Here is a 14300-nt window from a genome sequence, read left to right as displayed (position 1 = left end):
TTTAACGCTATATTTTTTTTACTTATAATTGTAAAAATACAAAAATATATATAAGTAGTATTATTATTAAAAAAGGGGGTTTTTACTGTTTAATGATCGGTTTGTCGATTTTAAAACTTTAATCGCAGTTAAAACCTAATGTAAAATATTAAAAATAAATATAACTTAATTTAAAGCGTAAAGTAAATAACGATAATGAAATTGCGATAAATAAAAATGCAATAAATAAAAAGTACGACAATTAAAGAGTACGATAATTAAAAGTGCAATTAAATAAAATGACAATAAATAAAAATGCGATAATTAAAAGTGCAATTAAATATGAAATATATAAATTATGCTTATTTAAACTTCCGTAATCATGATTTTAACGTGTTGATTTTAGTTTTATTACCATGGGTTAATTGTCCTTTGTCCTGGATTATTCGGTATGTCCATACGGATTTGTCCATAATAGTCCATCAGTCATAATCATAAAATGCGAAAGTCTTCGTCAAATTATTCTTATTCCCGAAGTCAAATATTCCAATTAATTGGGGATTCGAATTGTAACAAGGTCTTAATACTTTGTTTAATGAATACACCAGGTTATCGACTGCGTGTAAACCAAGGTTTTACTACTTTGTTAACAATTACACCAATTACCCTTGAATGTAATTCACCCCTGTTTCAACAAGTCTATTAACTATTAATCCAGTTCCGTGTCCGGTAAAATGAACAATTATTGGTATTTATAGATATCCCGCCCACCGTGCCCAGTCAAGCGTATGTGGTTATATATAAACACGTCAAATTATAAGTCTATATATTAAATTAACGAGATATCATTTAGTTAATATAAAGCCCATTAATAGCCCATAGTCTAATTTCCACAAGTGTCGTTCTTTTATCCAAAACCCAATTATGGTACAAAGCCCAATTACCCAATTTTAATATTTAGCCCAACATCATGATTACTTCAGCATTAAATAAGCATAATAATAACTTAGCTACGAGACATTAATTTAAAAATAACATTAACCATAACTTACAGTGATTAAAAAAAGCATAGCGTTACACGGACAGAATTTCGACTTACACCCTTACAACATTCGCTAACATACCCTTATTATTAGAATTTAAAATTAAAATTAAAATTATTATATATATATATATATATATATATATATATATATATATATGTGTGTGTGTGTGTGTGTGTGTGTGTGTGTGTGTGTGTGTACGAGTGAGAGATAGATAGATGGTTTTATGATCAACCAAAACTTCAAAATTTATAGGCATGTGGCCAACTTTTCAGGGCCATGCGATCGCATGGCTTTGATGCCTGATTTCCATGTGATCGCATGGAGGTAGGTAACAGCTCACATGATTTTGTTTTCTTGCTTGCCAACCTTTATAATATATAATATAATATATATATATATATATATATATATATATATATATATATATATATATATATATATATATATATTAATTTTAAGAATTAATTATATATTATATTATATTCATGTGCATAGTTGACTTGTAATTTTTAGTCCGTTGCGTCGAGCGTTGAGAGTTGACTTTGGTCCCGGTTCCGGATTTTCGAACGTCCTTGCGTACAATTTAATATCTTGTATTTTGCGTTTCGCATCTTGTACTCTTGTAATTTTGAGACGTTTCTCATCAATAATTTGAACCTCTTTGATTGTACTTTGTACTTTTGAGCTTTTTGTTCGTTTGCGTCTTCAATTCGTCGAATCTGTCTTTTGTCTTCACCTTTTATTATTTAAATGAATATTACTTATAAATAGAACAATTGCAACTAAAAGCTTGTCTTTCTTGAGGGATAATGCTATTAAATATAAGTTCATTTTTAGCATTATCAAATATTCCCACACTTGAGCGTTGCTTGTCCTCAAGCAATATAATCTTGAAATAAAAATACTAGAATCACTTCTTTATTCTTCACACTTTGTACATCAGTAATTTTTATACGGCGGTATGAACAATGGTAGTAACGATTGTGGTTTACAGTCTCACATGACTATAAAAATTTAGATCCTTAAGGAAATTGGATCTTTATGAAAACATTTGACCTTTTGAAAATTAAATCTAGTATTTACCCTAGATAAGTTTTCCGGAATAACCCTTCGCCGGTGTTTGCGAAATGTTTTTGTGGGTTTGGTGGGTTTCAGATTTGAAAATTTTAGCTCAAAACTTGCGGTTTTGTGTCACCCACTTGCTAACCTTGTATGGGGAAAGCAACACGTCCAGTATACTTGCTCCGTATATTACCTTTCGGTAAACTACCGTCCAGTTGTAAAGGAAAGCGTTGAACAAACAACTGTTAAGGCAATTTCCCCTGACATGCTTTTAATTATGGTTTATAACGTGTCGGATGCAATTACTATCCTTGGTAGGAGCAATAGTAAAGATCACCCTATAATTTTTTGGTTTGGCACAAGATCCTGTCTTTGACCATGCTACGCAACCACCATTCTTACGGTTGACACCCGATTTGGTTCAGGTGACCTAATGAATTCCAGGTGAATTCCTAGGATTTTACGTTCAATGGTAATGAACGCATTGAAAATGGATTTTCAGAAAACAAATCGGTTTGTAATTTTTATCAAAATATTTTCTCGTTCAAGCTCGAGTTTAGATATCATCGAATTCTATGAGTTTGTAATTCTCAATCTTTAAGGTCAATCTCTAGGATTGAGTAATATCAGGCTTAAAAGCTGATTTTTAATCTTTAAGGAGATTATCCTTTTCTGGGGATCTGATTCATTAGTCTTATCAAGCTAATTTTCACGGCGTCCTCCCCATTTTACGAGACAGATCCTCTTATGGTTAGGATAAGTATGACCACTTGGCGACCCTGTTTGATGTTGAGGTCCGTGGATTTCCAGCTGATTTTCGCGAAAACTTTTCAAGATTTTTCGTAGACTCTACAACTGGTCTGGACGACAACTTCCTGACCTAAATCAAGAAGCGCGTTTCTTTTTCGGAAGACTTTACTTCCTTTTAATGATGGAATTGATTCATCGTGTAGATCCATCTTTCTATCAAATATTTTACAGTAAATCGGGTAAAACTGATTAGTTTAGTCTAAAACAAAAGCATCTTCAGTTATTTGTACAAAAATATATTATATATGTTTTAAATAACTTGGTAATTTTTCCACACTTGGCTTTTATTTTCCTTTTAATTGTCCTCTATTCCATTTTAAATGAATTCTAACATTTTGGGTTGTTTCTCAATTTATGTCCTTTCTGAGGTAACAATAATTTCGGTGTTAACACCTAGTTTTATCGTTCATAAATATGTATAAACATGATTTTGAGTTCATTTAATTGAAAATTTTGAAAATTTTTACTAGAATTGGGTAGTCAGTATATAAGACTAGGGCTGTTCTTTATTATCAGAGAGCACTAGATTCTAATACAACTACTGCTTTACTAGCATTTTTAATGGTAACCAAGTGTATAAGTTAAAATTTTAAAAATTCAAAAGAATTTAACCCCCTCCCACACTTAAGATCTTGCAATGCCCTCATTTGCAAGAAATCAGTACAATTTAAATTATTGAGGGTGTTTTAGCGTAGAAAAATGATTAAATTTTACCAAAGTTTCCAAACATATTGGCGTTTGTTTGCTGAATGATAAATGGTGCACATCATTTGTTCATTCCATCTTGTTGTTACATCACATTTGTTTTTCGTTTTGTCGTCAAAAGTACTAGCTTTTGCTGAACTTAATGCCAGTCTTTGAAAATGCGCTGTTTTACCCTGTTGTGTACAATTGACAATATACATACATACAAATATAAACATGCATGGTAATTTGAAATGAGACTTTAAATCCCACTTTCAAATCAAATATGAAATATTAGTACCAAATAATAAAAATATTAAACAATACATTAATGTATCACAATATCATATGTTTAAACATAAATAAATAAAAATAATAAAAAGATAAAAATCATAGAAATCACCAACGGAACTATCAATCTGGATAGGGGTTCCAGTTCATGTCTTCGTCCGGGTTCCATGGTTGGTGATAGGTGTACTGGTATGCCTGGTTAGGGTCGTAGAGAGTATATGATGGTCTCATCTCGGGCTGGTGTGGAGGATAGTAAGCGGGTCGGGTCGGAACGTAGTGATCCTGAGGTGACAGCCGGATCATAATCTGACGCTGATGATAGTCCCATCTATCATGTTGTCATTGCCTGGAATGCTCGTAATCATTCCGGGCTTGCCACTGCTCCATCTGACGAAATCTCTCCGCGTTTTTCATATCTAGCTCATCTACATGCTGGTAGACATCAGTCATAGCCTCCCGAATGACATCCCTAATGTCATCCACTTCCTCCATTTCCTCGTCTGAATCTCTCTCTACCTGAGGATGACTACCTTCATAGGGTACTGCCTGATTGCATCTACTCTATAATACCTTAGCACCCGCATAAACCCTCAATTCTAAAGGCTCAACCTGTTCCCTACATTCCAAAAGTGAACCCCCTTGGTTCCTATCTAAACCCAAATACTCTCCAATGAGAGTAACAAAAATACCTCCTCCTATTATCCCCCCCTTCCTGTATTCCTTCCACCATCTTAGACAAATAAAAACCAACAAAGTAAGGGATATTAACAAAGCTTCTTGGGTCTCGAATACACTTTAGGTAAAATAAATCATGTAAGGTCATTTTCTCTTTGTTGTGACCTCTCTGTGTAATCGAGTTAGCCAGAAATCTATGAATTATACGAAGTTCGGCTTTGTTAATATGTAAGTAGGAGTGTTTTCCTCCCAGCGTAAAAACATTATAGTTTGACATATGCCTCAAGACGGCGTTCGCGTCAAAATTCCTATCTACCCTTTCACCACGATAAATCAAATTCATACAATCGGGTAGTAGTAATTCACCGGGAGTATATATCTGTAAAGCCCTGGCCATGTCCAGCATGGACATCCTGTACATCCTACGGCCAAGTATAAATCTAAGAAAACTTCTATCATCTAATCTATCTACATCTACATTTAATGCTATAGTACTCATCAGCTAAACACACCATTCCTTATATACAGGTCTACGAATGGTGAATAGACGTTCCCAATCGGTAAAAGAAGAACTGCCATACCTTTGAATCAGATGCTCCCTAACTGAGTTAGCTAGTTGGACCCTTTCCAAAGGATCCCAATCTATTACCCTTGGCACTTCTACATTTTTCGGTAGCAGTTTGAATTTATTACTTTGATATGCCGAGTAATCCCTCCAGCTTCTATCGAATCTCAGATTAGGATGCAACGTGTATTCAGGAATCGTTGGGTATTCTACTGGTGGATGTATCCAAAATACTGTAAAGGCATCAACAAATTGTAGCGGATCATAATAAGGTACGTGTTGATCAGGTTGTTGTTGTGGTTCCTGTTGTTGCTCCGGTTCAGGTTCATATTGCATTTCTGGTTCAGGTTCTGGAGCAAGTCGTCTAGATGATGATGATGAACCTCCAGTTTCAGTATTAGTAAATCTCTGCAAAACACATTAAACACAAAATTTGTTCATCCAAATATACATTAGTGTTAGCAAAATAACAACTTAAAACAATTACAATAACATGTTAAATCAAAATTAAACTTATACACATTTTCATAATTTTAACAATTCTATACTTTCTCAAATAAGCATATATGAAAATGTATACAAAGTTCATAAGCATTTAACTCAAATAACATGTCAAAATAGTCATTACTAGCAATTAAACAAGTCTCAAATGGCAATTATATCAAATTAATCAAGTTCATGAATTTTAGACTTAAAAAGTCCACTTTAATCTTCAAAAATCATTTTTAGGATCAAAGTTTGGATCATTTAGCTACCTAAACATGTTACACTACTTATTTTAGCAATAATTCATGACAAAAATCGGCCATAACCTGTTTATATCAAAAACCCCCAAATTGCTCAAGAACACAAACCATAGATTTCTAAAATTTTTGAAATTTTTGGCTTCAAATCACGTTAAATAGCATCAATCTAGGTTATACATGCATAAAATATTAACAATTTAAAACTAATTACACTAGAAATTAACAAAATCAAATTAGGTAAAATATTGGTAATTATCACAAAAACTAGAAAATTTATGAGTTTAGGGGTGTAATTTTTTACCTTTTTGTTGAAGAATCCGAACCTAGGCATGATTAGAGCAAGAAATTTGACGAATTACGGTGAAAAATTTCGAATTTTTGAGGTGTTTTTAAGAGGGTTTCGTGTATATGTGTGTGTGTTTTGTGAAGTGGACAGAACAGCTCGCTGGTATTTTGTTTCTGGCCTGGATTCCAGCTCCATGCGATCGCATGGATTGGAAGGCCAAATCCCATGCGATCGCATGGGGTTCGGGTACAGTACATTTTTGCTTTTTTTTTATATAAAAATCTTATAACTTAATAAAACATAAAATTAATAAAATTTTAAAAATTTGTTTCTTTTTAGGATGAGGGCATTTCGGATCGTTGTCCTAGTCCGTCCCTCGACAAAATTTTAAAATTTGTCAATTTTAAGCGTGGTTTTAAAAGCAAAGGTTTTTGGGTTTTTTAATGTTTTTGGCATACTTTAATTCAATAAGAAAAAAATAATGATAATAAAAGTTCTCGTCCCTTCCTTGGGTAGAGCAATTTCGGTTCAACGACCTAGTTTTCAACTCACGACGAATTTTAAAAATCATATTTTTAACTTAACGAAATAAAGTAAATATTTTGTTTTTAAATTCACGCCAAACTTAAATTTAAAATGGATAAAATTAAAAATTCATATTAAAATTAAAAATTCACACCAAATTTATATTATATTTTTGTTTTTATACATTCAAAATTATATTAAAAGTATTAATTTTTCAAATATTTAAAATTTTAAATATATTGGTTTTTAAAAAAAAATATTACAATATTAGTTTAATATTTATATATTAAAAACAAAGTAAAAATAAAATTTAAAAATCTTTTTGGTCTTTTATCCCACTTTAATCAATCAAATATTATCAAAAATATACGCCGCTCTTTTCGGTAAAGTAATTTCGGTTCCATAACCTAGTTTAACTCATGACGAATTTTTGAAATATTTTGGGTTGATTGATTAAAGAAATTTATACCTTAAGAATAAACGGTAAATTTCGCAGTGATGTAATAAATTTTTGTTTGATATCAATAATTTCAGTCGCAAAACCTAATTTTATTGAATACCAATTTAATACTTTTTAGCGAACGATTTAGCGTTTATTATCAAAAGGTTAAAATAAAATAAAAATAAAAACTGTACATACTTACCTGTGAAATAGAATTCTTAGAGACCTGCTTTAGCCCACTCATAAGATAGTCGGACTAATTGGTTTTCCATAGCTACATAGGCGTAACCTCGAGCATTCAACGATTTTTCTTCTAAACATATGAACGGTCCATCTCTGCATAAAGTAACGAATTCGGTATTTGAATATGTTTGATTCCTCGAGCATTTTCCTTTGTGTGACCATTTTCCGCATTTGTGACATCTTTCAAGGTGTCGTGCTCTTCTTTTCGCTGCGGATTTTGATTTTCCTTTACCAAAATGTAACTTATTATTTTCGTTCCTGGATTCTTTTCTTAATCGATCCAATTTACCTCTGATTAATGATACCAATTCACTTGGAAGGGTTTCATTATTACGTTTAGTGATCAAAGCGTGTAGCATTAGACCATGGTTTAGTTCACAGGAAGTCTTCATTTCGTAAAACCTAAAAAAAATAAAAATTCAGAATGGGGGAAGAAGACTAGTTCTTTAGGGTCTGCTAGGGAAAGACCATTCGGGTTCCATTCTCGGAAACTATACGAAAATAGAACATCTAACTCTAACAGAAATACATATTATCCTTTAAAGACTTGATTCTTTCCACACTTAGTTAACTGTGGTGTTGAAATTGTGATTAACTTAGTTGTCAACTTCCATCGGACTATCTATGTAATGTTTAACTCTGTGACCATTAACCTTAAATTCAATCCCATTTGAATTTATTAATTCTACCATTCTGTACAGGAAAACTCTTTTGACTATAAATGGTCCAGACCATCTTGATTTCAATTTTTCAGGAAATAGCTTGAATCTTGAATTGAAAAGAAGAACTCTGTCTCCTTCTTTAAATTCTTTTGAACTTCTGATTCTTTTTTCATGCCATTTCTTTGTTCTTTCCTTATAGATTAACGAATTTTCGTATGCTTCATGTCTCAAGTCTTCTAATTCGTTTAATTGACTTAACCGTAGACGTTCGGCTTCATGTAAATCAAGATTACATGTCTTCAAAGCCCAAAATGCTTTGTGTTCAATTTCTACTGGAAGATGACATGCTTTTCCGTAAACGAGTTTAAAAGGTGTGGTACCAATTGGAGTTTTGTAGGCTGTTCTAAAAGCCCAGAGTGCATCCTCCAATTTCATGGACCATTCCTTCGGATTTGATCCTACGGTTTTCTCTAGAATACATTTTAAAGCTCAGTTGGTATTTTCAACTTGTCCACTTGTTTGTGGATGATATGCGGTGGAGATTTTATGAGTTACTCCATATCTTTTAAGAACTTTCTCAAGTTGATTGTTACAAAAATGAGTACCCCGATCACTTATTAAAGCTTTCGGTGTTCCAAACCTTGCAAAAAGACATTTTAAAAAGTTGACTACAACTCGTGCATCGTTAGTTGGGAGAGCTTGTGCTTCCGCCCATTTAGATACATAATCAATGGCAACGAGAATGTATAGATTATTATGAGATTTTGGAAATGGACCCATAAAGTCAATACCCCAAATGTCAAATACTTCACATACTTGAATGATATTTTGTGGCATTTCATCACGTTGACTTATTTTTCCGGCCCTTTGACAAGCATCACAGGATTTGCAAAGAAGGTGTGCGTCTTTGAAAATTGTAGGCCAATAGAATCCAGCATCGTAAACTTTTCTTGCTGTTAGTTGAGGCCCATAATGCCCTCCTGTTGGTCCTGTGTGACAGTGGTTTAAGATTTGACTGGCTTCATCTCTGAATACACATCGGCGTATTATTCCATCGGGATAACTTTTAAACAAATGTGGATCTTCCCAGAAATAGTGTTTTATATCACTAAAGAATTTCTTTCGTTTTTGGTACGACAACCCTTTTTCAAGGAATCCACATACTAAGTAGTTTGCATAGTCTGCAAACCATGGAATTTCATTATAATCTATCTTCAATAGATATTCATCAGGAAAGTTGTCTTGTATGGCCGATTCATTTAGAACTTCTAATTCAGGATTTTCAAGACGAGAAAGATGATCAGCGGTGAGATTTTCTGCTCCCTTTTTATCTCGGATTTCAATATCGAACTCTTGTAAGAGTAAGATCCAATGGATTAATCTTGGTTTAGCATCTTGTTTTGAAAATAGGAATCTAAGAGCAAAATGGTCGGTATAGACCACCGTTTTAGCTAGAACGAGATATGATCGAAATTTGTCAAAAGCAAAGACAATAGCAAGGAGTTCTTTTTCAGTAGTTGTATAGTTCGTTTGTGCTCCTTGTAACGTCTTACTAGCATAATAAATAGGTTGAAATCGTTTTTCAATCCTTTGTCCTAAAACGGCTCTCATTGCAAAATCACTTGCATCGCACATTTGTTCAAATGGTGGATTCCAATTTGGAGTTATCATGATCGGCGCATTAGTGAGTTTTTCTTTAAGAATATTAAAAGATTTGATGCATTCATCTGAAAAGATGAATGGAGCATCCTTTTCTAGGAGTTTATTCATAGGAGTGGCAATTTTAGAAAAATCTTTTATGAAACGTCGGTAAAAACTGGCATGCCCTAGAAAACTCCTAACTCCTCTAACATTGGTGGGATGTGGAAGTTTAGCAATTACATCTATTTTAGCTCTATCCACTTCAATTCCTTCCTTTGAAATTTTATGACCAAGAACGATGCCTTCTTTAACCATGAAATGGCATTTCTCCCAATTAAGAACTAGATTTGATTGTTCGCATCTAATAAGCATTCATTCAAGATTAAGTAGACATGTTTCAAATGTATCACCGAAGACTGAAAATTCATCCATGAAAACTTCCATGCATTCTTCTATCATGTCGTGAAAAATCGCCATTATGCACCTTTGAAAGGTTGCAGGGGCGTTGCAAAGTCCAAATGGCATGCGTTTGTAAGCAAAAGTACCATAAGGGCACGTGAATGTGGTTTTCTCTTGGTCCTCGGGTGCTATTGGAATTTGAAAATATCCGGAAAAACCATCAAGAAAACAATAGTAACTGTTTCCGGCTAATCTTTCCAACATTTGATCAATGAAAGGTAAGGGAAAGTGATCTTTTCTGGTGGCGTCATTTAATTTTCTATAATCAATACAAACACGCCATCCTGTTACAGTCCTAGTAAGAATAAGCTCATTTTTCTCATTTGTGATGACAGTCATGCCACCCTTCTTAGGCACGCATTGAACTGGGCTTACCCATGGACTATCAGAAATTGGATTAATTAAACCTGCATCTAGCAGTTTAATAATTTCTTTCTTAACAACATCTTGCATATTAGGATTTAGTCTTCGTTGGCGTTGCACATACGTTTTATGACCTTCTTCCATAAGGATTTTATGTGTGCAATACGAAGGACTTATTCCTTTAATATCATGAATTTTCCATGCAATAGCTGGTTTATGAGCTTTTAGCACAGTAATGAGTTGAGATTTTTCATTTTCAGTAAGAGAAGACGATATTATTACAGGTAATTCAGATTCACCATGTAAATAAGCGTATTCCAAATGGTTTGGAAGTGGCTTTAACTCTAATGTCGGTGGTTCTTCTATCGATGATTTATATCGATATCTGTCTTCTTCTTTTAGCATTTGAATTTCTTTTGTTGTTGGTTCATATCCATTAGCCATAAGTGTAGCTAACATTTCAGTTTCCTCAATTTGTTCAGTTCCTTCTCCTAAAGAACATTCTCCTGTTCCTTGTAATTCTGGAAATTCTTCTAACAATTCTGCATGTGAATCTATAGTTTGAATATAATAACATGTATCATCTGCAGATTGCGGTTGTTGCATTGCTCTATCAACAGAAAAGGTAACACTCTCATCCTCTATACTTAGGGTCAGTTTCTTACCAAACACGTCTATTATTGCTTTAGCCATGTTTAAGAATGGTCTTCCTAATATGAGAGGTACTCGAGAATCTTCTTTCATGTCCAGAATAACAAAATCTACTGGAAATACTAAAGTACCAACTTTAACTAGCATGTTCTCCATTATCCCTCTAGAATATTTTACTGATCGATCGGCTAGTTGTATGCTTATTCGTGTTGGTTTCAATTCTCCAAGGTCTAGTTTAGCGTATAATGAATATAGCATTAAATTTATACTAGCACCTAAGTCTGCCAATGCTTCTATTGAACTAAGACTTCCCAGAAAACATGGAATTGTGAAACTTCCTGGATCTGATAATTTTTCTGGTATCTTATTCAACAGCACTGCAGAACAATTAGCATTCAGAGTAACAGCCGAGAGTTCTTCCATTTTCTATCTATTTGTGATTAGATCTTTCAAAAATTTAGCATATCTAGGCATTCCTGAAATTACATCAATGAAAGGAAGATTTACATTTATTTGTTTAAACATATCCAAGAATTTAGATTGCTCGGCTTCAAGTCTCTCTTTTCTCATTTTACTAGGGTAAGGAAGTGGTGGTTGGTTTGGTTTAACATAAGGTTTAGCCTTAACTGTGTTATCTTCATTAACCTTTTCAACTACCGGTTCTGTTTCCTTATCGTGTTTAGATTGTGGTTCTTGTGGAGTAGGAATTGCTTTATCAGAAATTACAGGTATTTCAGGCGGTTTAAGTGTAATACCACTTTTTGTGGTAATGGCTTTAGCTATTTCATTCCGGGGGTTAGCATTTGTATCACTAGGTAAACTTCCCGATTTTCTTTCACCTATTAACCTTGCTAGGTTGCTTACTTCTTGTTCTAAATTTTGAATCGAAGCTTGTTGATTTCTAAATGCTTGAGCATTTTGTTCATTGGTTTGTTTCTGAGATGTGAAAAACTGAGTTTGAGATTCAACTAGCTTCGACATCATATCTTCTAAATTTGGCTTTTTATCATCGGTTTGTTGTAGTTTAAACGAAAAAATAGGTCTTTGCTGATTGTAAGTATTGTTGGATACTTGTTGATTACTAGGACCTTGTTAGTTGTTGTATGGAACATTTCGGTTATAGTTCTGATTTTGATTGTAGATTGGTCTTGGCGGTTGATAATTATTCTGATAATTATTTCCAGGCCTTTGGTTTATGTATGAAACATTCTCTCTTTGTTCCATTGTTAGTTCAATATTGAGACAATCTTTTGTCAAATGTGGTCCTCCACACTACTCACAACTAATTCTTATTGAGTGAATATCCTTAGTTATCTTTTCCATTCGTTTATCGACAGCATCTATCTTTGCGGAAATAGAATCTAAGTCATGGCTAGAATCGGCTCTAGCTGCTTTAGATGATCTAACGATATCTTTTTCTTGGTGCCACTCATGTGAGTGGGAAGCAGTGTTATCAATAATTTTATAAGCATCAGTTGCGGTTTTCTTCATAATGGAACCACCAGCTGCTATATCGATGTATTTTCTTGTAGTGATGTCGCATCCTTGGTAGAATATTTGTACTATTTGACGGGTGTCTAAACCATGTTGCGGACATCCTCTTAATAACTTTCCAAATCTTGTCCATGCTTCATATAAAGTTTCATTTAGTTTTTGTGTGAACGTAACTATTTCTCCTTGAAGTCTCACGGCTTTAGATGCCGGAAAGAATTGTTTAAGAAATTTTTCCACTAAAACGTCCCATGGATCAATCGCCCCTTCAGGTAACAATTCTAACCAATCTTTGGCTTTTCCCTTCAAAGTCCAGGGAAATAACATGAGATATATCTGTTCATCCTCCACTTCTCGGATTTTAAATAGTGTACAAATCCTATTAAAGGTACGAAGATGTTCGTTTGGATCTTCCTTCGGCGCACCACTAAATTGGCATTGATTAGTTACCATGTGTATGATTTGTCCTTTGATTTCATAATCTAGCGAATTAATGTCTGGTTGAGTAATTGCGTGACCTTGGCCAGTGCGTTTAGCTCTCATTCGGTCTTCCATACTTAGAGGTTCCAGATTTTCCATGATTGAATTTGTTGAATCTGAATCACTAGAGGATTCTGATTTAATGGTTGGTTCCTCTACAATCTCCGTTTGAATGATTGGTGGTTCCGGAGGAAAGATTAATGGTTCAGGATCTCTGAATTGTCCCTGAATATCCTCCGGATTCTCAATTGTGAGGTCGGGTTCAAAAAATGGATTATCGAAAATTTGAATTGAAGTACTTGGTTGACTGGATGAAGATTTTAAAGAAAAATCAACGGCGACAATATTTGTTAGATGTCTTGATCGAGTTACAGGTGGTGAACGTACAAAAGGTGGTGAACATTTTACTCGGTGCATTCACTGAATATCCTATTAGTTATAAATATAAGAAAAATTATATAAGTTATCAAATTAATAGACTTTTCTGATTTTGCCCAAGTTTCGAATAGCCAAAAGATGCCCAAGTTACGTCTAAAAATATTAAAGCTTAGAAGAAATACTATATCCCAAATGCAATAATTTAAAAAGGTACTAAAATATAAAAACGGCGTCGCAAAATTCTAAAGCACTTAAATCTTAGTCTAAAGAAAAAGTACTTAAGGGATTTTACGGCAAAGCCTAAAAATCTAGAAATAAAAATAACTACGGCAAAAACTACAACTTAAAACTAAATACAAGCAAAAAATACAAATATTATGAATAAACGATTAAAAGGGTACAAAATATAAAAATATACTTAAAGTTGTAAAAAGTACAATTTTTATAAAAATATTATTTTTATATTATTTATTTTATAAAACTATTAATTTTATAATTTATTAAAACTAATTAAAACTAAAAAAAATAAAAAATAAACTAAATAATATAATAACAATACCCTAATTAGGGTTTTATTAATAATAATAAATAATACTCCGTAATTAATGCAGAATTAGGGTCAAACCTGGCGTGTCAGATACCCTCATGCGATCGCATGAATTTTTACATTCGGGCTCATGCGATCGCATGAGCTAGGGTTTCGGGCCAGAGTTGGGCTGCTACAGTACCGGGCCTCGTGGTTTTATATTTTTTTTTCAATTTTCTGTTTTATATTAATACAAAATATTTAAATAAAATTTATATTTTTACAAACTAACAAT

At 33.3% G+C, this 14300-nt stretch overlaps 1 non-coding gene across 1 annotated transcript; it reads left to right on the top strand.

The window, feature by feature from the left end:
- Positions 1-12709: 12709 nt before the first annotated feature.
- Positions 12710-12816, top strand: LOC139865155 (small nucleolar RNA R71). The gene has a single exon (XR_011764678.1). It is a non-coding gene; the product is annotated as a small nucleolar RNA R71 (small nucleolar RNA).
- Positions 12817-14300: the final 1484 nt, after the last annotated feature.

Source organism: Rutidosis leptorrhynchoides, chromosome 8 (assembly GCF_046630445.1).
Source record: "Rutidosis leptorrhynchoides isolate AG116_Rl617_1_P2 chromosome 8, CSIRO_AGI_Rlap_v1, whole genome shotgun sequence".
Taxonomy (NCBI): domain Eukaryota; kingdom Viridiplantae; phylum Streptophyta; class Magnoliopsida; order Asterales; family Asteraceae; genus Rutidosis; species Rutidosis leptorrhynchoides.
This window is presented reverse-complemented; position numbering and strand designations above follow the sequence as displayed.